Below are 24,092 nucleotides of genomic sequence, written 5' to 3' on the forward strand. Positions count from 1 at the left end.
CACGTCGACTCTGGAACTCCACCGGAGCGAACGGCGGTAGTGGAGTCGACACGGGGAGCCGCGGACGTTGATCCCGTGCCGTGAGGACCCAAGGTAAATTGATCTAAGATACTTCGACTTCAGCTACGCTATTCACGTAGCTGAAGTTGCATATCTTAGATCGATACCCCCTCCCAGTGTAGACCAGCCCTGAAAGTATAGCCTCAGTATGATTTCTCCCTAGGAAACTGAGCTCTGTTCACTAGTCAAGTGTTTCCCAAGGGTTAAAGGTCTAGAGGTGCAGTTGACTAACTAGGAAAAACAGGATCTGGCTGAGTGTGTAGTTGCATTGGTATGACTTGAGGAGATTCTGACCTAGTAAGGTCCCTGTTCTCTTATTTGCTTTGCTCACAGCCACTGTATCTCTGCATTGCTGACACCCATTTCTTTAGACCAACTCCCAATCCTTTGTATATAAACATTCCACATTAAGCACAAGAAAGAGCGAGCTGCCTATCAGAAAGCTCTCTTTATGCTGAGATCCAAGTGAGTATGGAATAATCTTTTAAAGGAAGTGGTAGGAGCCCCTTTGTAGGAGTTTTTTAAACACTAGAAAGGATAAAATACTTAATCAGACAGTATACTATAGGGAGCAATCAAAAATGACTGAGATGGCATAATTAGTATTCTCAATCTCTAATTTCTCTGATTCTATGTATATCAAGACATTGAGGGGGAATGTAAGATAACTTAAAATAAATTGAGGTTCAGGTTTGCAATAGTTATAACTGCTTGTGAATGGATCAGCTGCCTCCCAAGCACCCCTTGTGGCCTGAGGTTACTATGCAGCAACCTAGCCTCAGTTTCCCTCTACTGCAGCAAAAGGCCACTTGAGTCAAACTACCAAATCAAATTTTTGCAAGGTTCAGCCACACCCTTCCTTGGGGCTGGATTTATTAAAATAACAAAATGATTCCCAAACAAAATTCTCAAGATCCCCATCAAGTCCTTATGCCCAGTCTTTCCCAGTGCGGGTTTACCAGGCCTTCCTTGCCTGATGCCTTTCCTCTGAAGCCTCAAGGTACTCTACAGGAGCACACATTCTCAGCAGTTCCTATAATCTCTCACTCCTCTTCACTTGGGTTGTCTCTTTCCCTGAACATCCCTCTTCCTGCTGCTCTTTACAGGGGAATCAGCTGCTGCCTACTCAGCTGGTTCTGCTAATTAAACCCCAAACCTCATTCCAGGCGTGGTGGGCAGAGCTAATTGAATGGGGCAGGCTCCAGTTCTTACAGGCCAGGCCAGCCTGTTGCACTGCTAGTGGCTGTTAGAAACATTTTGCAGCCTCAATGGAGTCACTTCATTCCTTGTCCGGCTTCCCTGTGTATTGACATGCACATTGTCCTAGATGAGACTTAAAAGACCAGGTTTTGTCCCCAAACAGGTGAGCAAACAAGAAGCATTTTTTGTTGTTTTTTTCTGGCTGAATCAGTGGGAGCTGGGCTAATCTTTTTGTCAACGTGAACTTGCTTGTATATACATCAGTCAGTATAATCTTCTATCTTGTACAAATCAAATTTTCCATTGGATAGAGCCTTATTGTTTGTGGCTATTTCCTTGCTCAGCGGAAATAATATCCAATAGGTTTTTGCATGATAACTGTGTTGGCGCAGCCTCTGTTTTGCATTTATTTGTAGATAAACAAATCAAAAAGAACATAACCAGCTATATCTTTTTTTAAAACTTGAAAAAGCCTTATCAATAAGTGATATTGTTGCTATGAAAAACATGTAGAGTAAATGCATTTTCTGCTAGCAATACATTAAAATCTCGCAAGGGCAAGGGAAATTGAAACTGTCTTTCTAATGGATCATAAATCTTAGAAATGATTTGAATTCATGGATTAAATGTCAGCTTTGAAAGCCTTTGGTGATTTATTTCAGATCTTAGAAGAAAGAACATTTCCACTGCAAATCAAATTATTGAATTTTCATATTCTGCATTAGCTATTTTCAGAATAATATTAATCAAAGAAATAACCTGCTGAGGGTTTTTTCCCTCTTAGAAAGGGTTTTTTTTGGCACACAGAACTCCTAATTAATAGATTTTCTACAATCAAAAGTGTGAGAGGGTCATTGAGATGAGCATGGCATAAGTAACACGTGCCATTTATATAACAGAAAATGGCAGCACGTGTTTGCTGACACAGCATCTCAGGTGGGACAAAATTCCAGGCACCATTTCCCATGGTGGACTAGAAGGAAAGTGTAAGGGGTTGGTTGGTGGGTAGGAAAAGGAATTCAGGTAGTGTGTACAGAGAGGGAAAAGGCAAAATAAAAATAAAAAGCATCTGGATCATTTCAAAATGAAGCTCCCAATGAAGTTAGTAAAAAGATTCTCACTGAATTCAGCAGGAATACGATAAAGCCTAGAGTCAGCGGCGGCTCCAGGCACCAGCGCTCCAAGCGTGTGCCTGGGGCGGCAAGCTGCGGGGGGCAACCTGCCGGTCCCTGCAAGGGCGGCAGTCAGGCTGCCTTCGGTGGCACACCTGTGGGAGGTCCGCCAGTCCTGCAGATTTGGCAGCAATTCGGCAGTGGGTACACCGAATCTGCGGGACTGGCGGACCTCCTGCAGGCAAGCTGCCGAATCCATGGGACCGGGGACCTTCCGCAGGCAAGCCGCCGAATGCCGCCTGGCTGCTGGGCTTGGGGCAGCAAAAAAGCTAGAGACACCCCTGCCTAGAGTGAATCCTGAGACCCCAAGAAAAGCCTCATGAGGCCAGAATTGATGAAGTGAAGGAGAGACAAAATTGTTTATGGAGATAGAGTACAGGTATGTTATAGAATAGGTTGTTCTGGCTGTCTTAGGTTCAGTAGCACCTATCTCTGTAGTATCTAAGGGACTACCTCAGAACTGACTTCCTCTATCCACCCATTGAGGAAAGGAATCAAAATGGAATGGAAAGAGAAACCCAGTTACATAGGACCAAACTTCCACTAGAGGTAAAGGAGACTGAGTTCTTCTCAAGTGCTAGGGAGTTTAATGCCGGAGATGAAGTCACAATTGTGGGATGCCGACTGGCTGTGGTGATCATTAAAAATATCAATAGCTGGGTATGTGGTGATAATGAGAACCATTCAGTGACATGTGATTGGTTACAAAATTGCAAGATCTCATGAGACCTTTAGGCAAACTTCTGCTGAGTATTCAAAAGGAGACCATGGTTGTGGTACATACTAGTACCAATTGGGAAGTGTAAGACAGGTGCATGGATGCTAAATTTAGACTACAAAGAAGACAATTTAAATCCAAGCTCTTTAGTATATCTTAATCTAAAATATCTTGGGTTCAACATCTAGGAGAAACTTGATAGGGGAACACCATGGTTTCAATCCAGGGATGGCATAGAGCAGAGGGGTTCTAACAGATTAGGTATTAGGATATTTTGGGAAAGGGATTGCCTAGACAGCAAAGAGTAGGTTCTATTTTAAATAATGTGGGACAAGACTACCGGCATGGAGAACTGCCAGGGTTTGGGGAATTATTTAAACTTGGAGGTAAGGGAAAACTGACAGGTGCCAAGAAATGCTCAGGTTGGACAAAGAACCTACTACCGGCAGTTCAATGAAAGCCTCTACTTAGTGTGCGGCACCAGTACCAAAAAAAAAAAAGCAAACAGGCTATGTAAGGAATGGGATAGAAAATAATACTGAAAATATTATCATGCCATGAATACTGTGTTCAAGTCTTGTTAACCTCATCTCAGAAAAGATGTGAAAACAGCAGGAGTCTAGAGATAGGGGATGAAAATGATTAGAGGTGTGGAAAGATTTCTGTATAAAAAGAGACAGAAAAGACTGGGACTATTTAATTAGAGATGAGACCAACAAGAGGGGACATGATAGAGATTACAGAATAATGACTAGTATGCAGAAAGTAAATTGAGTGCCCCCTACTTGCCCCTATCATACAAGAATAAGGAGAGATTCAACTAAATTGAAACACAACACATTTAAATCTAATACAAGGATTTTTCCACATTGCATAATTAACCAATGGTATTCATTGCCACAAGGTATCAGTGAGACCAATCCTTTGAATCCTACTACACTCATGGACAGTTATGCTAGATGGACCTTTTAAAAGAATAGGGATATAGTCCTTCATGCTTCAGGGCATAATCCAAATATTACTTAATGGGGTTGGGTAGAAATTTCCCCTATCAGCAGAGTTATTCAGTAATTGTCGACTGCATGTTTTCTCGCACCTTTTTCTGAAGCAGCTGCTACTGCTCGGCCTCAGAGGCAGGATACTGGATGAGAAAGGCAGCTGATCAGATCTAGTATAGCAATCCTGTGCAATGGAATTTAGACCCTTTCATCTCTAGGTTACAGCTTTGAAACTGGCCTAAGCAAATGGAAATCATTATCTGATAGCTACTACTAGTCAGCATTCTGTGTGAAATTAACGAGGAGTACTTGTGGCACCTAAAAGACTTACAAATTTCTTTGAGCATAAGCTTTCATGGGCTAAAACCCACTTCATCAGATGCATGCAGTGGAAAATACAGTAGGCAGATATATATATACACACACACACAGATGACATGAAAAAATGAGTGTTGCCATACTAACTATAATGAGGGTAATCAGTTAAGGTGAGCTATTATCAGCAGGAGAAAAAAACCTTTGTAATGATAATCAGGATGACCCATTTCCAACAGTTGACAAGAAGTTATGAGTAACAGTAGGGGGAAAACATTAGCATGGGGAAATAGGTTTTACTTTGTGTAATACCCATCCACTCCCAGTCTTTATTCAAGCCTAATTTAATGGTGTCAAGTTTGCAAACTAATTCCAATTCTGCAGTTTCTTGTTGGAGTCTGTTTTTGAAGTTTTTTTGTTGTTGGAGTATTGCGACTTTGAGGTCTGTAATCGAGTGACCAGAGAGGTTGAAGTGTTCTCCTACTGGTTTTTGAATGTTATAATTCCTGACATCTGATTTGTGTCCATTTATTCTTTTGCATAGAGACTGTCTGGTTTGGCCAATGTACAGGGCAGAGGGGCATTGCTGGCCAATGGTGTCATATAGTTAGTGTTTTCAGGCCACTTCCTAGTAGACAGGTAGCTGCATCAGAATTAGCACATCTGTTAGCAGTCTGCAGGAAGCCTGAACACTGAATGGGATAATGATTGAACTAACCTTTTGCACCTAGCGGTGGTCTTTGCACAATTGGATTGAAGTACACTGGCAGGAGTTTAGTTTCTAGAGCCTTCATTCTGACTAAAATCATAATGCTCAATTCACTTAAACTACATCCAAAGAGGGAGGAAAAATAGGATTAAAAATCAAGTGAAAAATGTAGTGCAACTAGTCATAATGGCTAAACCCATTAGACCTTCTGCTTAATCCAGCCCAGCCACAGTTTAACTGTGCTTCGATTGGATGTGTTCAGAAATAATAATAATAAAAAAGGTCTTGTGGGCAGAGTGGAAATATTAACAGGATAAGTGAAGGTGACACACTTGGCCCAAAATATCAGAGTTGGTTGGTTGGCTGCAGAAGAATACTAAATATGCCCAGGAATGCCTTTAGAGAAATCCTGGCAATGCACTCAGAAGGGATTAATTTGCCACCAAAAATGCAGAAACATGAAAACAAAAGGTAGCACGAAGGGATGTGAAATAAAAGCAGTTCAATTCCCCATGGCCAAATTTTAAAAAAATGGGAACATAAAGTGTGCCTACAATATAAGCATGAGCAGTTGCAATTTTGTTGCATGCACAAAAACCTGTCTGTGTGTGAGGCATGGCTGTTTTTTCCAGACATTCATATGAACAACAAATAATTTGCACAAGCATTTTTGAGTAGCAAATAAAAAAGAGCCCAAACATGGTTCAAGTAAACAGCTGTTCCAAATTGGAATGTGTGTTGGAATACACTATTTTTCTGTATTTACCCAACTCTGATAGATAGATATGTAGGTGGTGCTGTTATAAGGATGTATACCTGAACTTGACACTTTCCACTATATCTGTTTAGCTTTAAAAATACTTCAAACTGAAATGGAGTATGCTTAAAACAGTTTTTATATAACTTCATATAAATAATTGAAGACACAAGCCATTTTCCCTTGGGGGAAAATGCAGTTTGGAAACCTAAATCAAGTTATTATGGAACAGAGGTCATCTGGAGATGAATACAGTTGAACGCATTTATCTCGACCTCGGTTAACTTGCCAATCCTATTAAGTCGACGTTTTAGTAGTGGAACCGCCAAACTCCCTCTTTGTCTTATCGGGTTCTCATCGGTTATGTGGATTCTTTAATCTCGCCGAACCCTAATATCTCGAGCACAGAAGAGCTTTTGCCACTAACCGAGGTCGAGATAAATGGGTTCGACTGTAACTCTGTAACTCTGTAACCCTTCCCGGCTCCTGCCGCATCCCTCCCCGGCCACGCGATTCCTGCCCTAGCCCCGGCTCCCCAGCCCCGCGGTTCCCCAGCCGCCCAGCTCCCCGCGTCCCCGACCCACCGTGTCCCCAGCCGCCCGCCCGCCCGCCTCGCCGCCCGGCCCCCCCGCCCGCCCCGCTTCGCCCGCCGCCCTCGCCGCGCCGCCGCCGCCCGCGCCGCCGCCCGCCGCCCGGCCCGCCGCGGTCCCTGCCGCCGCCCGCCCGCCCGTCCCGCATACCCGGTCCCGCCGCCGCCCGTCCGCCCGGCCCCGCCGCGGTCCTCGCCGCGCCGCCCGTCCGCCCGGCCCGCTTCGCGGTCCCGCCGCCGCCCGCCCGTCCGCCCGGCCCCGCTTCACTGGTCCTCGCCGCCACCCGCCCGCCCGGCCCGCATACCCGGTCCCGCCGGCCCGCCCGCCCGCCCGGCCCGCATACCCGGTCCTCGCCACCGCCTGCCCGCCCGGCCCCGCCGCGGTCCCGCCGCGCCCGCCCGCCCGGCCCGCTTCCCGGTCCCGCCCGGCCCCGCTTCCCGGGCCCCGCCCGGCCCCGCTTCCCCGGGCCCCGCCCGCCCGGCCCCGCATCCCCGGTCCCCGCTTCGCCTGCCGCCCGCCCGCCCGGTCCCCGCTTCACCTGCCGCCCGCCCGCCCGGCCCCGCTTACCCGGTCCCCGCTTTGCCTGCCGCCCGGCCCCGCTTACCCGGTCCCGCTTTGCCTGCCGCCCGGCCCCGCTTACCCGGTCCCGCTTCTTTGGCTGCCCGGCTCCGGGTCCCCGTCCACGGCCGCCCGGCCCCGCTTCCCCGTCCCGCTTCGCCGGATCCAGCCACGTGCAGGCACCGCGGTAAGGGGGCAGGGAGGGGGTGTTGGAGAGAGGGCAGGGGAGTTCAGGGGTGGGGGGGTGGATAGGGGTTTATCTCGATCATCGGTTATCTCGACTATTTTTGGCAAACCCCTAGGCCGGCGACATAACAGGGTTCTACTGTATTTTGAAATGTTGTTGGAACAGTCTTTATAGGGGGAAAATGCAATGTTATTAAAGATTACTGAATTGTATGACTGCCAGGTTAAAAAACAAAAACCAAAAAATTCCGCATGGTTCTAGATGAAAAGAGAAGACTTGGATTTAGGTGAGTACACCTCTACCCTGATATAACGCTGTCCTCGGGAGCCAAAAAAAACCTTACCGTGTTATAGGTGAAACCACATTATATCGAACTTGCTTTGATCCGCCGGAAAGCACAGTGTGCCCCCCCCCCCCGAGCGCTGCTATACCGCGTTATATCCAAATTCGTGTTATATAGGCAGGGCCGGCTCTAGGTTTTTTGCCGCTCCAAGCAAAAAAATTTTTGGCTGCCCCCCATCCCAGCCTTGGGCTCCCCCCCCCGCACCCCCCTGCTGCCACAGCCCTGGGCTCTCCCACCCACACCCCCTGCCGCCCCAGCGCTGGGCTTCCTCCTTTTCCCCCCAACCAGTGCCTTCCCCCCACCTCACTGCCGCCCCAGCCCTGGGCTCTCCCCCCCCCCCCCCGCACCCTCCTTCCGCCACTGCCCTGGGTCACTGGTTACTCGCTCCCAGGGCGGGTCATTCAGCAGGAATTTTGGATGTGCACAAAACACAAACAGGATTGGTTCCCATATGGTTACAGAGCTGCGGTAAAATGGAACAATTTTCAGCTTGTGTGATTGGAGGATATCTGGATGCATATTATAAGACTGTCCTCCATAAATGAGGAAAAGTTGAGGTGCCTTTATTATTCTTTTGTTCCACTCTTTCTTTCTGTGGGGAATTTGCCAATGCAATATCACTGTCTTCCTTTTAAACAAACAAACAAACAAAAGGCAATGGCTGTTGAAAATAGCAATTCCAGTCCTGACAACCACTGGGAAGCATTTCTTGCTCAATTTTATCCTACTTTTTCTACAGCAAGTTACAGTGGATCAGTATATTTGGGAGAAATGAAGTAACAGCTGCCCAAACTGAGCATGAGCACTCCTGAATTTTGAGGTGTTCAAATCTGGAAGGCAGGTGCTGGGGTGGGGGTGGGGCTGTGGGCTCCGTGGGGGAGCATGGCAGGATGTATGCAGCAGCGTGTCTGGAGCTGCGCGGAGCCAGACACGCTGGTCTGAGTGGCACGGTAAGAGGGCTGGGGGTTGGAGAAGGGGTAGGGAGTTCCAGGGGGCAGCCAAGGGACAGAGAGCAGGGGGGGTTGGATGGGGCAGAGGTTTGGGGGGGCAGTCAGCGGCAGGGAGAGGGGGATTAGAGGGGTCAGGGGTGCGGGGAAGCAGTCAGGGGACAGGCAGTGGTTGGATAGGCATGGGAGTCCCGGGGTGTGTCAGGGGACAGGTAGGGAGTGGGATCCTGGGGGGCAGTTAGGGGCAGGGGTCCTGGGAGGGGGTGATCAGGGAGTGGGGGAGGAGTTGGATGGGTTGGGGTTTCTGTGGGGGGCAGTTGGAGGGAGTGGATGGTGGCAGGGTGGGGCTTCCCTCCCCCTGGAGTGTCCTGTTTTTTGAATGTTAAAATATGGTCTCCCTACCATCCACAGCACTCCCAGCACACTGCCACATGAGGTCCCCCTCCTTCCTTTCCAGTTGGTAGTGGCCAAGGGAATGCTGGGAAATGTAGTTCTTTCCCTGCTCCAGGGCTGGCTCTATAGGCAGGGAGCTAACCAAGGAACTACAGCTCCCAGAACCCCCTGTTGTTTCTCAGCTCCCATGCCGCCCCTGCAAATGGGCTGCCCCAAGCAGGTGCTTGCTTTGCTGGTGCCTAGAGCCGTCCTTGTATATCGGGTCACGTTATATCGGGGTAGAGTTGTAGTTCTTAAAATGGTGCACCGGTTAGAAGAAATATTTTCAATTGCAAAGAAAATATCATTAAAATTATATGAATGTTACTTTCAGAGTTATTTTGGCAAGGGATTCTGACTTCTTGAAATGAGAAGACAGGGCTGCAGTTTGCATGTTGCTTTTGAAAAGCTCTAGAGCTGATCCTGTTGTATGAGAGCTTTGCCATTTACCTCAACAGGAGAGATATTTTTTTTCTTCTCCTTCCCCATTGTTTGTATGAAAACCCAATGTTTACTAGATGGTGCAGTTGAAGTGATATGGCTGCAGGAGGTACAGAAATTCTTTGTGACTTAGGAGTGAGGTTCTTCTAGAGTTAGGATAAAAAGTTATTTGTAGTTGGCTTTGATTCTGCCCATCCTCACACATCTGAGACCCTTTAAATGAAAATGGCACAAGCCTGTCATGTGAATCTACTAGAATGTTTGATTTCATCTAAACTGACTTCTCAGTCGTTTATGTGGTGTATTGATTCTGGAGGGGTTGTCAAATGTGGCTTTACAGAGAAAATGAAGATTTGGAGTCTACTTCTTTACTCCGTTACATTGTGGTTTTTTTGTTTTTGTTTTTAAACTGCATTGAATTCATGTTCTCTGCCCTTAATCTCTAGTTTTCTCCAAAGTATTATACCAATGATTGAAACCTGAGATAGGGTTCAGTGGGGATTGGTAGAAGCATGTTAAAATTGGCATTTCAAAAGACATTGCCATGTTCCACAGTGACACTGAAACTGGGCATTTACATCATGTACTGTATAGGTGTGTATATATGGAGTGACAAATCTTCTTTTTTAAAAAAACAAACAAAACTTTCAGCAACATCTCCCATTGAGGGGCACATACCTTTATTACTCAAGCTGATGTTTTGTGGGCATTAGATTTGGAAAGTAATCCAAACTAATCATCATCCCTAAGAAGTTTAGACATGATCAGTGAGGATATGTAGATTGGTCTCTTCATTATCTTAACTGGTTGGCTTAATCACACTCTCACAATTATGCTTATATTGACTTTTGAGATAATTGTGATGGGGCATTTGCCCCACACTGGCAAGGAAGTGGCTGTTAGAGCCTTAGGGAGGCTGCACAAGAAGCAGCCAATAGGAGAGGTGTGGTTAGGAGCAGCCAGTCAGAGCCTAGCAGGCCTAGATAAAAAGAGCCACAGGACAGAGCAGGGCCAGCAGCTACTGGGAGCTCAAGGAGTGAAGACTGCCTTTAACAGGCTGAGAAACCTGCAGCACCTTGGACAGAGTAACTGCTGGCAGAGACCAGGGGAGCAAGAGGCACTCCTGGCTGGTGGCCGAGGCTGGGTAGTTGCAGGTCCTGAGGAAAGGAGAAGAAGGTGCTAGAACCATGGGGAAGTGGGCCAGGAAGATATAGCAGCAGTGAGAGGAATTTGAGGTGCAGCAGCAGGCTGCAATGCACAGGGTCCCTCAGCTGGGACCCAGAGTAGAGGGCAGGCCTGGTTCTTCCCAACTTGCCACTGGGGAAGTGGCTGGACTGTAGAACTGGGATATACTCCTCCCCACCCCCTGGAAGGGGGAAAACATGGATGGTGGCATGGCCGGAGGGCCAAGTCATGAAGGGGATGCTGTGGAATTTGGACTGAGCGGGTCTGCAGGGGGACACAATGATGGGAGAGGCACCATCAGGAGAGGGCATGCAGGCTGAGAGAGCTAATCCCCAAGATAGCCAAAAGCTCCAAGACACAATAATAATGAATGGATCATTGACTAAACTGCAGTTGATAGGTGATTATAATTTTCCTTAATACAGCAATATTGCAGAGTTTTAGTTTAGCTGAAAGATTACAGTAACTGAACAATGACTATAAACACAAACATGCATAAGAATAATAAAGAAGATAAGACACACAAAAGCATCTAGATAGTCTAACAATGACAAGAAGGCACTTATAAGCATAATTGTGTCAAGAGGAGGAAAGATGTTTGTAAGGCCAATCTAATTTAGAATTTGCATGTTCTTTGTCAACTCAGATCAGTATTGCTTCTGCTGCTATGCACCCTGTGCTTAGTAGGGATGGGCAAACTCCCCTTGCCTAACTTTGGATTCACATAAACATTGTTAATTCAAAAGGCTGACTCCTATTTTGTTATTATTGGATTACCATTTCATTTAAGAAACACAATAAAAATTGGAGAAGGGCAAGGATGGAGTTGTTAAAGGAGTTGAACTGAATTGCTTATTGCACAGAAATGGAACATTTTGGGGGTGGTTTCCAGCTGATTTTCTTTTCAAATGACCCACACTGATCCACAATTTCTATTATGTGATATTCGAAATGGCAGCAGCCATCTTACGGATTGTTCATCTGCAGCATATTAAAAATAGCTCATGGGCCTTTGGGAATAAAAAATGTTTGTTAATCAGGGTAATATGAAGAGTCTGTTAGTGTAGCTCACGCAAAATGTTCTAACACTCAAATCAGATCCCCCCTTGAAAAACTCTGACTATTCAGATAAACATAATACAAGAAATGGAGGAAATTATTGAAGGGCTTCCACACACAGGAGAACTTGTTAGAAGGAGGTGGTTATTGATTTTGTGATTACAGGCCACATTCAGACTAAATGACTTCTATGAGTGCAGTCAGCTAGACAGATGTCTATCTTCCATCAGTTGCACCTGCAGTTAATTGAGTCTGCAATTAATGGGAGGCTAGTTTTCAAAATCAGACCCTGAGAGACTAGCAGGGGAAAAATAAACAGTAGGAAAATTCCTATGATTTTCAGATGTTCGAGATGGGGGAAGATATTTGCAAGATGGGCGGGGGGTGGTGGGGTGGTGGAAGGTGTTTCATCCAAAAAAAGACTTCCATTGTGTGTGTTGTTTCACGTAGTTAACAAGGCAGATAGTGAAGTGTGTTACTGAAGCTGGTGTGACCTCACAAAACTGACAATCGTGAACACAAGAAAGGATAGTTAAAAATGGATTTGAGCACAAATACGGTTTGTGTGCAGCAGATAAACAGAGAAGCAACCCTATAGCACATGGAGGCAGATCCTAAAATAAGTAACACAGCTACCTTGGACAGCTGCTCCAGTCATATAGACAGCACAAGAAGAAAGCCAAGAGTAGAAGTAGGCTGGGCTGCAACATAGTCAAGAAAATGAATGACATGATGAATGCATTGAGCTGGAAACAGTGGGCCTTCCATTACTTTTTAGCAATGATGGATGGCTCCAAACTGTTCATCAAAATTATGCTGAGACATGTGGAAAGGGAATTACAATGTGGTGTTAAGAACAAAAAAACACAAGGGATAGTGACGAATCCCTGGGATACAACCTGGAACTGTAGGACCACTGTGCCCCCTTAACTTTCAGGCCTGGGCTGTGTCTTATGATGCTATGCTAGTGACAAGCTGTGACATTATGAGTGTAATATAATATTTCATTAAAAGGTGACAGGGCCAGAAAGAGTTAATCAACTCACAGACTGACCCGACCCATGGGTGAACCTTAAGAACTGGTTAGGAAGATATGTAAATGAATAGAGCTTTAAAATGCAAGTCTGCATTGTTAGAGGTAGAAGGGTAGATGTTTGTTCAGGTCTTGTGATGTAAGCAAACAAGTCTTGTCTATTGCTATAGTTTTAATTCAAAGGCCAAAAAAGGAATATTAACATTTATGATGATACTTAAGTCAAATAGTATTATTGTCTATGTGTCTCTTTGAAGGTTGTGGTAACCTGTATCTGAACTGTTTAATAGATAAATTACTCTGTGCTAATTGCCAGGAGATTTGGGAGAAGGAGTTAAGCAGTAGAACAGAGACCTTGGACTTCAGAAAAGCAGACTTCGACTCCCTCAGGGAACTGATGGGCAAGGTCATGGGAGAATAACATGAATAACATGACGGGGAAAGGAGTCGAGGAAAGCTGGCTGTATTTTAAAGAATCCTTATTGAGGTTGCAGGAACAAACCATCCCGATGTGTAGGAAGAAAAGTAAATATGGCAGGCGACCAGCTTGGCTTAACAGTGAAATCCTTGCTCGTCTTAAACACAAAAAAACAGCTTACAAGAAGTGGAAGATTGGACAAATAACCAGGGAGGAGTATAAAAGTATTGTTCAGGCATGCAGGAGTGAAATTAGGAAGGCCAAATCACACTTGGAGTTGCAGCTAGCCGGAGATGTTAGGAGTAACAAGAAGGGTTTTTTCAGGTATGTTAGCAACAAGAAGAAAGTCAAGGAAAGTGTGGGCCCCTTACAGAATGAGGGAGGGAACCTAGTGACAGAGGATGTGGAGAAAGCTAGTGTACTCAGTGCTTTTTTTGCCTCTGTCTTCACAGACAAGGTCAGCTCCCAGACAGCTGCACTCTGCAGCACGGTATGGGGAGGAGGTGACCAGCTCTCTGTGGAGAAAGAAGTAGTTCGAGACTATTTAGAAAAGCTGGAAGAGTACAAGTCCATGGGGCCGGATGCACTGCATCCGAGGGTGCTAAAGGAGTTGGCCGATGAGATTGCAGAGCCATTGGCCATTATCTTTGAAAAATCATGGCGATCGGGAGGGGGTCCCGGATGACTGGAAAAAAGCTAATGTAGTGCCCATCTTTAAAAAAGGGAAGAAGGAAGATCCAGGGAACTACAGGCCAGTCAGTCTCACCTCAGTCCCTGGAAAAATCATGGAACAGGTCCTCAAGGAATCAATTCTGAACCACTTAAAGGAGGGGAAAGTGATCAGGAACAGTCAGCATGGATTCACCAAGGGCAAGTCATGCCCGACTAACCTAATTGCCTTCTATGATGAGATAACCGGCTCTGTGGATGAGGGGAAAGCAGTGGATGTGCTATTTCTGGACTTTAGCAAAGCTTTTGATACAGTCTCCCACACTATTCTTGCCAGCAAGTTAAAGAAGTCTGGGCTGGATGAATGGATGGTAAGGTGGATAGAAAACTGGCTAGATGGTCGGGCTCAACGGGTAGTGATCAATGGTTCCATGTCTAGTTGGCAGCTGGTATCAAGTGGAGTGCCCCAAGGGTCGGTGCTGGGGCCAGTTTTGTTCAATATCTTCATTAACGATCTGGAGGATGGTGTGGACTGCACCCTTAGCAAGTTTGCAGATGACACTAAACTGGGAGGAGTGTTTGATACGCTGGAGGGTAGGGATAGGATACAGAGGGACCTAGACAAATTAGAGGATTGGACCAAAAGAAATATGATGAGGTTCAACAAGGACAAGTGCAGAGTCCTGCACTTAGGATGGAAGAATCCCATGCACTGCTACAGACTAGGGACCGAATGGCTGGGCAGCAGTTCTGCAGAAAAGGACCTAGGGGTTACGGTGGACGAAAAGCTGAATATGAGTCAACAGTGTGCCCTTGTTGCCAAGAAGGCTAATGGCATTTTGGGTTGTATAAGTAGGGGCATTTCCAGCAGATCGAGGGATGTGATCATTCCCCTGTATTCAGCACTGGTGAGGCCTCATTTGGAGTACTGTGTCCAGTTTTGGGCCCCACACTACAAGAAGGATGTGGATAAATTAGAGAGAGTCCAGCGGAGGGCAACAAAAATGATTAGGGGGCTGGAGCACATGACTTATGAGGAGAGGCTGAGGGAACTGGGATTGTTTAGCCTGCAGAAGAGAAGAATGAGGGGGGATTTGATAGCTGCTTTCAACTACCTGAAAGGGGGTTCCAAAGAGGATGGATCTAGACTTCTTCTCAGTGGTAGAAGATGACAGAACAAGGAGTAATGGTCTCAAGTTGCAGAGGGGGAGGTTTAGGTTGGACATTAGGAAAAACTTTTTCACTAGTAGGGTGGTGAAGAACTGGAATGGGTTACCTAGGGAGGTGGTGGAATCTCCTTCCTTAGAGGTTTTTAAGGTCAGGCTTGACAAAGCCCTTGCTGGGATGATTTAGTTTGGTTTGGTCCTGCTTTGAGCAGGGGGTTGGACTAGATGACCTCCTGAAGTCCCTTCCAACCCTGAGATTCTATGATTCTATGATCCTTCTTCATCTCAAATCTGCTTTGGGTTTCAAGAGGGGGAAACCTTAAGCCACAAGGATTGAGATCCCCAGTCATTGACTGGAGCCACCCTGAATATGGAAATTGGACTATAACCTATGGACTATTTCTAAAAGGACTTTTGGCAACTACAAGCTCACCTCTACTATGTATCTGAACCTCAAGAATTGAATTCAAGTCTGTATGTATATTGATCTTTTAACCAACACTCACTCTCTTTTCTTTTTAAATAAATTTTAGCTTAGCTAATAAGAATTGACTATAGCATGTATTTTGGGTAAGATCTAAGTTATAATTGGACCTGGGTATGTGACTGATCCTTTGGGATTGGAAGAACCTTTTCTTTTATATGATGAGATCAGATTTTCAGGAATCATCATCGTATATGACAGGTGTGTCTGGACGGAGGCCTGAGGCTGGGTATTTTAAGGGAACTGCGTGGTTTGGACTTCTAAGTGACCAGTGAGGTACTAGAGAAGCTGTTTTGTGCTGGTTGGTAAATCTAAGTATTGGAATAACCACCAGCATTTGGGGTTTGTCTGCCCCGTTTTGTTTGCAGTTCACCCTGATTGAGTGACCTCAGCTGGCTCCCACGTGCAGCACCGTCACACAAGCAGCAAACTATTCCAGATTCTTTGATCAGTTAGGGAACAAACATGCAGAAACCCACCCAGGTAAACTGCATGAATGCTCTCTAAGCCATTCAAGAATTATACAGAGGAAGACACCAGCAAAGATGAATATAGGGGCTACAGGGTGCAACTCTGAGGTACAGTGTGTCACAGGGATACAATAAATTAAGTCAATATTGGTGAGAAGATGTAGCAAAACTCAGCAGGGTATTTAGTACAACTCATCTCCCTCCATGAGGTAAATGAATAGCACTGGCCAAAATATGAGATGAATTCATAAACTTGGGGGTCATACTCTGACAGGAGCACTGCTAATATAGTACCAATTTTTAAGAAAGGGGAAAAAGTGATCCAGGAAAGTACAGGTCTGTTAGTTTTACCTCAGTTGAATGAAAATTTTGAAAGAGGAAGTAGTTAAGGACATAGAGGTAAAGGGTAATTGGCATAAAATACAACACGGTTTTACAAATGGTAGATTGTGCCAGACAAACCCGATCTCTTTCTTTGAGAAGATAACTGATTTTTTAGTCAAAAGAAATGCAGTAGATCTAATCTAGCTGGATGTCAATAAGGCATTTGATACAGTTCCACATGGGAAATTATTAGTTAAATTGGAGAAGATGGGGATTGATAGGAGACTTGAAAGGTGAGTAAGGAACTGGTTAAAGAGGACACTACAAAGAGTCATACTGAAAGGTAAACTGTCAGGCAGGAGGGAGGTTATTAATGGAGTTCCTCAGGGATTGGTCTTGGGACCAATCTTATTTAACATTTTCATTCAAGGCCTTGGCATAAAAAGTGGGTGTGCACTAATAAAATTTGTGGATGAAACAAAATGGAAGGTATTGCCAATACAGAGGAGGACCGGAATACAAGAAGATCTGAAGGACCTTGAAAACTGGAGTAATAGCAATGGGATGAAATTTAATAATGCAACGTGTAAGGTCATGTACTTAGGGACCAACAGCATCAATTTTTGCTATAAGATGGGGACTTCTCAGTTGGATGTGATAGAGGAGTAGAAAGACCTGGGTGCACAGGTTGATCACAGAATGACTATGAGCTGCCAATGTGATGCAGCCATGAAAAAGGCTAATTCAATCCTAGGATGCATTAAGAGAGGTATTTCCAGAGGAGATAGGGAAGTTGTACGAGGCATTGATGAGACCTCATCTGGAATGCTGTGTGCAATTCTGGTCTCCCATGTTTAAGAAAGATGAATTCAAACTGGAACAGGTGCAGAGAAGGGCTGTGAGGATGATCAGAGTAATTGAAAACTTACCATACAAGAGGAAACTCAAGGAACTTGGCTTGATTAGCATAACCAAATGAAGGCTGAAGGGATATATTGTTCTCTAGAAATATATCCTCAATGGCCAGAGAGGGGGCAGTAGATGAGGAAGCTCTGAGTTACTACAGAGAATTCTTTCCCAGGTTTCTGGTTGGTGAGTCTTGCCCACATGCTCAGGGTTCAACTGATTGCCATATTTGGGATCAGGAAGGAATTTCCCTCCAGGTCAGATTGGCAGAGACCCAGCCAGGGCAGGGGTGGGGTGGGGGTGGGGAGGAGGGCAGTATCACTTTCTTCTGCAGCATGAGTCACTTGCACATTCAAACTAGTATAAATGGTGGATTCTCTGTAACTTGCGGTCTTTAAGACATGATTTGAGGACTTCAGTAACTCAGCCAGAGGTAATGGGTCTATTATAGGAGAGGGTGGGTGAGGCTCCGTGACCTGCCATGTACAGGAGGTCAGATTAGACTACCACAATGGTCTCTTCTGGCCTTAAAGCAGGGGTGGGCAAACTTTTTGGCCTGAGGGCCTCATCGGGTTTCGTAAATTTTATGGAGGGCCGGTTAGGGGAGGGGGTCGTGGCCTGGCCCCCACCTCCTATCTGCCCTCCCTGGGACTCCTGCCCCATCCAACCCCCCTGTTCCCTGATGGCCCCTCTGGGACCCTTGCCCCATCTCCCCCTGCTCCCTGTCCCCAGACCACCCCTGGACCCCACCACCCCATTCAACCCTTCCTCTCATTCCTGACAGCCCCCCCCCAGGACCCCTGTCCCATCCAACCACCCCTTCTCCCTGTCCTCTGCCCCCAGAACCCCTGCCCCTGACTGCCCTCTGCTGCCCCATCCAACCCCCCCTTCTTCGTGACTGCCCCTCCGGGACCCCTACCCCCATTCAATCCCCTGTTCCTCCCCCACCCCCTAACCACCACCCCAAACTCCCCCGCCCTCTGTCCAACCTTCCCTGCTCCCACCCCTTACCGCGCTGCTTGGAGCACCAGTGGCTGGCGGTACTAGGCCGGGCCACCATGCCGCCACCGCACAGCACAGAGCACTGGTTCAGGCCTGGCTCTGCAGCTGCGCTGCCCTGGGAGCTCGCTGCCCCGCCGCCCAAAGCATTGCACCGATGGCGGAGCTAGAGAGCGGAGGCTGTGGGGGAGGAGGGACAGCAGGGGAGGGGCTGGGAGCAAGCCTCCCAGGCCAGGAACTCGGGGGCTGGGCAGGACGGTCCCGCAGGCCGTAGTTTGCTCACTTCTTCCTTAAAGTCTCTGAGATTCATTTTAATGGAGTGCTATGAGACAACCTCAGTGCCTCACAAAACTGAATTAAAGAACAAAGGGTCAAATTCTTCCCTCAGTAATACCCGTGTAACACAATAGAAGTCACCATTGGATTGGTGTAATCATGTGCAGGATTTGTCCACAGTCTAAAACACTGATATAGTAGTCTGGGCTTCACATATTTGTAATTACGTATTTTTAATTCAAGAATTATAAGGAGCAGATACTGAAAAGCAGCTGCATTCCTTACATGTGAACACATCTGCCAAATAAGCTTTTGTCCCCAATGCCATTCTCAAGGTCAGAGTGAATAGAATCTGTAGTGACCTAGAAGAGGCTACCACAGCTGTCCTTTGAGGAGGATGCAGTCTGCTATGACAAGATTTGAGGCTGGGGTTTTCAAAGGAGCCTGAGGGAGTTAAGCATCCAAATCCCATTCAATGAGATTTGGGCACACAGCCTAAAAGCATAAGGGACCACAAATTCAAAGGTTTGATATATACTCTGTCTTTTGTGAGCAGAAATGCCCTTTTGCTCATGCAGTTACACATTTTGCCTGCACAAATGCAAGTTTACACAGACATGACAGGTATATATGGCTTATACCTTTTTTGTCTCTTTAAAAGAAAAAAAATGCCCAAAATATCCTGCTTAAGTGCTAACAAAAACCCAGCCTCTGCTCAGTTTATAAATGATTGATGTAAATTCAGTATTATTGCATGTATTTGGCTGAATCTCTGATGTCCTATCGAGTCCTCATATATCTTTTGTATTTCAGGAGCTTTTATCTTTTAGAAATGCTTATCAGCTCTAGAAATGACTGTGTTCTTTCACCTGGCAATGCCATCTTTCCTCCCCTGTTTTTTCCTTTTCCTTTTTGTTTTTGCATTTAATTGAATTACATTTCTGACTCATGCTGAGTGTGGTATACTATGGTTCTTGCATTTGTTGTTATCAATGAATAGAGATGGGCCTCAGCCAAATCCCTATATCTGAACCACCTTGAATTTTGGGTGGAGTTGAAATTTCAATCTGAATTTTTCACCTTAGATCCATCTCCATCAATAACCCTTAATTGTTTTAGAGAGCTGGAGTGAGTCTCCTTTATACAGGAAGACTCTCTAAACCTAAACACTAAAAATTACCTTTCAAATTCCCTAACTGAGCTAGTTCTGAGAGTTGTCTCCCACAAAGTACATAAATACTATTCTCACAGCTGTAATCCCACTGTATGTGCATTTTTAGACTAGCTTTTTATAAGCAGAATAGCTGGGAGAAGGGCAAATCTAGTTGTCACCAGTATATAAGAATGGCCACGAGGGCAGACCAATGGTCCGTCTATCCCAGCATCCTATCTTCTGACCATGGCCAGTACCAGATGCTTAAGAGGGAATGAACAGAACAGGGCAAGTACCAAGTGATCCATCCCCTGTTATCCAGTATCAATTTCTGGCAGTCAGACCTAGGGACACCCAGAACATGGGGCTGCATGGCTAACCATCTTGGCTAACAGACACTGATGGACCTATCCTCCAGGAACTTATCTGATTGTTTTTTTGACCCCAGTTATACATTTGGCCCTCACAACTTCCCCAGGCAACATATCCCACAGGTTAACTGTGCACTGTGTGAAGAACTACTTCCTTATGTTTGTTTTAATCCTGTTACCTCTTAATTTCATCAGGTGACCCCTGGTTATTGTGATATGTGAAAGGGTAAATAATGCTTCCTTATTCACTTTCTCCACACCAGGCATGATTTTATGATATCCCCCTTAGTTGTTTCTCTTAAGTTGGACAGTCCCAGTCTTTTTTTTCTCTCTCCTCATGTGGAAGCTGTTCCAAATCCTTAATCATTTTTGTTGCCCTCCTCTGAACCTTTTCCAATTCTAATATATCTTTTTTTGAGATGGCGTGACCAGAACTGCATGCGGTATTCAAGGTGTGGGCATACCATGTATTTACCATAGTGACACTATGATATTTATTTTCTTTCTGATTATCTGTCCCTTTCCTAATGGTTCCTAACATTGTTTAGCTTTTTTTGAATGCTGCTGCATGCTGAGCAGATATTTTCAGGACACTATCCATGATGTCACCAAGCTAATTTACACCCCAGTACAGTTGGGGTTAATTTTTTTCCAATATGCATTACTTTGTACTACTTCTGCCATTTTGTTGCTCTGTCACCCAGTTTACTGAGATCCCTTTATAACACTTCACTGTGTGCTTTGGCCTTAACTATTTTGAGTAATTTTGTATCATCTGCAAACTGTCACCTCACTGCTTACCCCTTTTCCAGATCATTTATGAATATGTTGAAGAGCACTGGTCCAAGTACAGATTCTTGGGGGACCCTGCTACAGTAACTCCTCACTTAATGTTGTAGTTATGTTCCTGAAAAATGCAACTTTAAGTGAAATGATGTTAAACTAATCCAATTTTCCCATAAGATTTAATGTAAATGCAGGGGGTTAGATTCCAAGGAAATTTTTGGGGGGCAGACAAAAGGCATTATATACTATACAGTACTGTGCTGTACTGTGGTTGGGAAGTGCCCCGGCTTACCCCACATAGGCACAGCCTGCTGCAGGCAAGGACACTAGGAAGCACCTTCGCAGCAGCTGCAGCTTCCCTGGAGAAGAACAGGTGCCAACTTTGCAGGGAATGCTCCAGGCCCACCTCTTCCCACCTCCACTCTCTCCACCTCCTCTCCAGAGCAGGCCACATCCCTGCTCCTTCCCCCCCGAAAGTCCTAAGTGCTGCCAAACAGCTGTTTAGCGGTGCTTAGGATTTTCTGGGAGGGAGGAGGAGGAGTGGAGATGCAACGCTTCTCTGCTCCTCCCCCTCCCTCCCAGAAAATCCTAAGCATTGCCAAACAGCTGTTTGGCAGTGGGGGAAGCACTGGGAGGGAGGGAGGGGGAGGAGGCTGAGAAGAAGAACTTGTGCAATTCTCCCGTGTAAAATTGCTGCTCTTCCACAGAATCTTACAAGCAGAGGACAGAGCAGGCAGCCAAACGACGTTATAAGATGTAACTTTGAAACAATGTTAAGCGGGAGGACGTTAAGTGAAGAGTTACTGTATTTACCACTTTCCATTGTGAAAACTGACCATTTATTCCTACCCTTTGTTTTCTATCTTTTAACCAGTTACTGATCCACGAGAGGACCATCCTTCTTATCCTATGAATACCTATTTTGCTTAATAGCCTTTTGTGTAGGACCTTGTGAAAGTCTTTCTGAAAGTCCAAGTACTCTATATCAACTGTATCAACATATTTGTTGGCACTCTCACAGAACTCTAATTGTTTGGTGAGGCATAATTTCCCTTTATAAAAGCTGTGTTGATCTTCTCCAACAAATTGTGTTCATCTATGTGTCTGACAATTCTGTTCTTTATTATAGTTTCAACCAATTTTTCTGTCTGGTACTGACATAGAGTTTATCAGCCTCTAATTGCCAAGATTGCCTCTGGAGCCTTTTTAAAAAAATGGTGTTCTGAAGGAATTCACATATGAAATTACAGAAATCTTGGGTCAGTACCATCTGGTCCTATTGACTTATTACTGTTAATTTATCAATTTGTTCCAAAACCTCCTCTATTGACACCACAATTTGAGACAACTTCCTCAGATTTGTCACATAAAAAGAATGGCTCAGATGTGGGAATCTCCCTCATATCCTCTGCAATGAAGACCAATGCAAAGAATTCATGTAGCTTCTCTGCAATGGCCTTGTCTTCCTTTAGTACTCCATTAGAACCTTGATCGCCCAATGACCCCAACTAATCATTTGGAGGAGGCTTCTTGCTTCTGGTGTACTTCAAAAAAATTGCTGTTAGTTTTTGTGCCTTTTGCTAGTTCAAATTCTTTTTTGGCCTGCCTAAATATACTTTTACACTTGATTTACCTGAGTTTATACTCCTTTCTTTTTCCTCAGTCAGGTCTGACTTCCAGTTTTTAAAGGATGCCTGTAGCGAAGAGGCGTGGCCACTCTCAGAGATTGGCAGTGAGAGGCAGCCAGACAACCCCTGTTGGGCAGAACCTGGAAGGCCATGCTCTCCATGCCAGAAACAGAGGGCAGGACAGGAACAGGAAGTATAAAAGGCGGGCCCTGTAGTTCAGTTGGGAAGCAGATGCCAAGGGAGACAGATGTGTTCTCCCTGCTGTGGATGCAGGAGCCCGCAGAAGACTTCTGTTGTCCCAAGGAGGGCCCCGAGGTACCTGTACAACCAGATACGCCGGACGCTGAAGAGTTGCTGCGACAGCCACTTGCAGTGTACCCTGGGGAGACAGAAGCTGGTCCTTGGAAGGATAGGAAGCAGCCTAGGAGAACCAGACTACCATCTGCCTGTGGCACCACCGGAGACTTGGTCAGTGTGTTGTGAGTGGATTCCCCACTGACCCAGTGGCAGACCACTCTGCTGCTGTTTGGGCCCTGGGCTGGGATGCAGTGGAGTTGGGCAGGTGCATGTGCCCCCTGCCACCCTTCCCCTGGAGTGGCAGTACTCCGCCTACCCCTTAGGTCAGGACACCTGTGCTTGCTGGGGCGCTCACCCCTTGCTGGAGTCCCCTAGACTGTGTTGGGGGTGCTCACCCCTGCCTGAAGGCTGGGCTCCTAGACCCTTATCTGCTTTACGCTGCTTGAGGATTGGAGTTCTAGACTGCTTGGTGCTCTGTCCTGCCTAAGGGCCTGGGCCTGCGAACTGGTCACTACTCTACCCTGCCTGAGGGCTTGAGCCCTAGAGACAGCTAATTTCCCCCTGTACAGACTGTTGTTCCAGGTGTGTGACAGTGAAGAGGCATCAGAGATTGGCAGTGAGAGGTGGCCATGTAAGCCTACACCCCTACAATGCCTTTTTGCCTCTAACCTCCTCTTTTACTCTGCTGGTAAGCCATGGTGGCATTTTTTTCGTCGTCTTACTGTTTTTTTGTTGTTGTTTTTGTTTTTTTAATTTCAGGTATACATTTATTTTGAGCCTCTGTTGTGGTGTTTTTAAAATAGTTTCCATGCATATTTCGGGCATTTCACATAGCTACATTCTTTTGTTATCATCCATAACACTAACTGTATAATCAGCATTGCTGAAGTATGCTTCCAAGGAACATATTGTGAGATGGACATAAGTATTATATGTTGTCTTTAGTAACTACTAACTAAATATTAGGTTACTTAGTAACTAAATATTTCCTTCTTTGTTCTTGAAAGTAGAAGATAGTAATACTGCCTGCTATAATGTTATTCTTATTCCTATTCTCCATAGAGCTCATGACAAATATGCTTAGAATACTTGAGGGACTTCAGAGAATTTATGGTTGGCGATATTGAGTGTACAATAGAGCAGTGCTTCTCAAACTGGGGTCACCGCTCGTGTAGGGAAAGCCCCTGGCGGGCTGGGCTGGTTTGTTTACCTGCCCCGTCTGCAGGTCCGGCTGATTGCGGCTCCCACTGGCCGCGGTTCACTGCTCCGGACCAATGAGAGCTGCTGGAAGCGGCGTGGGCTGAGGGACATACTGGATAGTGCAATTTACAAGGTGAAGCATGAAGGGGCATATCAATGTTTAGCATATCTGGCACGTAAATACCTTGCAATTCTGGCTACAAAAGTCCCATGCGAATGCCTGTTCTCACTTTCTGGTGAT

General features: G+C 45.8%; 1 long non-coding RNA gene across 1 annotated transcript in view; it reads left to right on the top strand.

Moving 5' to 3' along the window:
• LOC120396900 overlaps positions 1 to 22,765 on the top strand; it is a 176,339-nt gene extending 153,574 nt beyond the window's left edge. The window contains exon 7 of the long non-coding RNA XR_005593516.1: positions 22,390 to 22,765. This is a non-coding gene — a long non-coding RNA (uncharacterized LOC120396900). The remainder of the gene's footprint in view (positions 1 to 22,389) is intronic.
• The last annotated feature ends 1,327 nt before the right edge of the window (positions 22,766 to 24,092 follow it).

Source organism: Mauremys reevesii, linkage group 2 (assembly GCF_016161935.1).
Source record: "Mauremys reevesii isolate NIE-2019 linkage group 2, ASM1616193v1, whole genome shotgun sequence".
NCBI lineage: Eukaryota > Metazoa > Chordata > Testudines > Geoemydidae > Mauremys > Mauremys reevesii.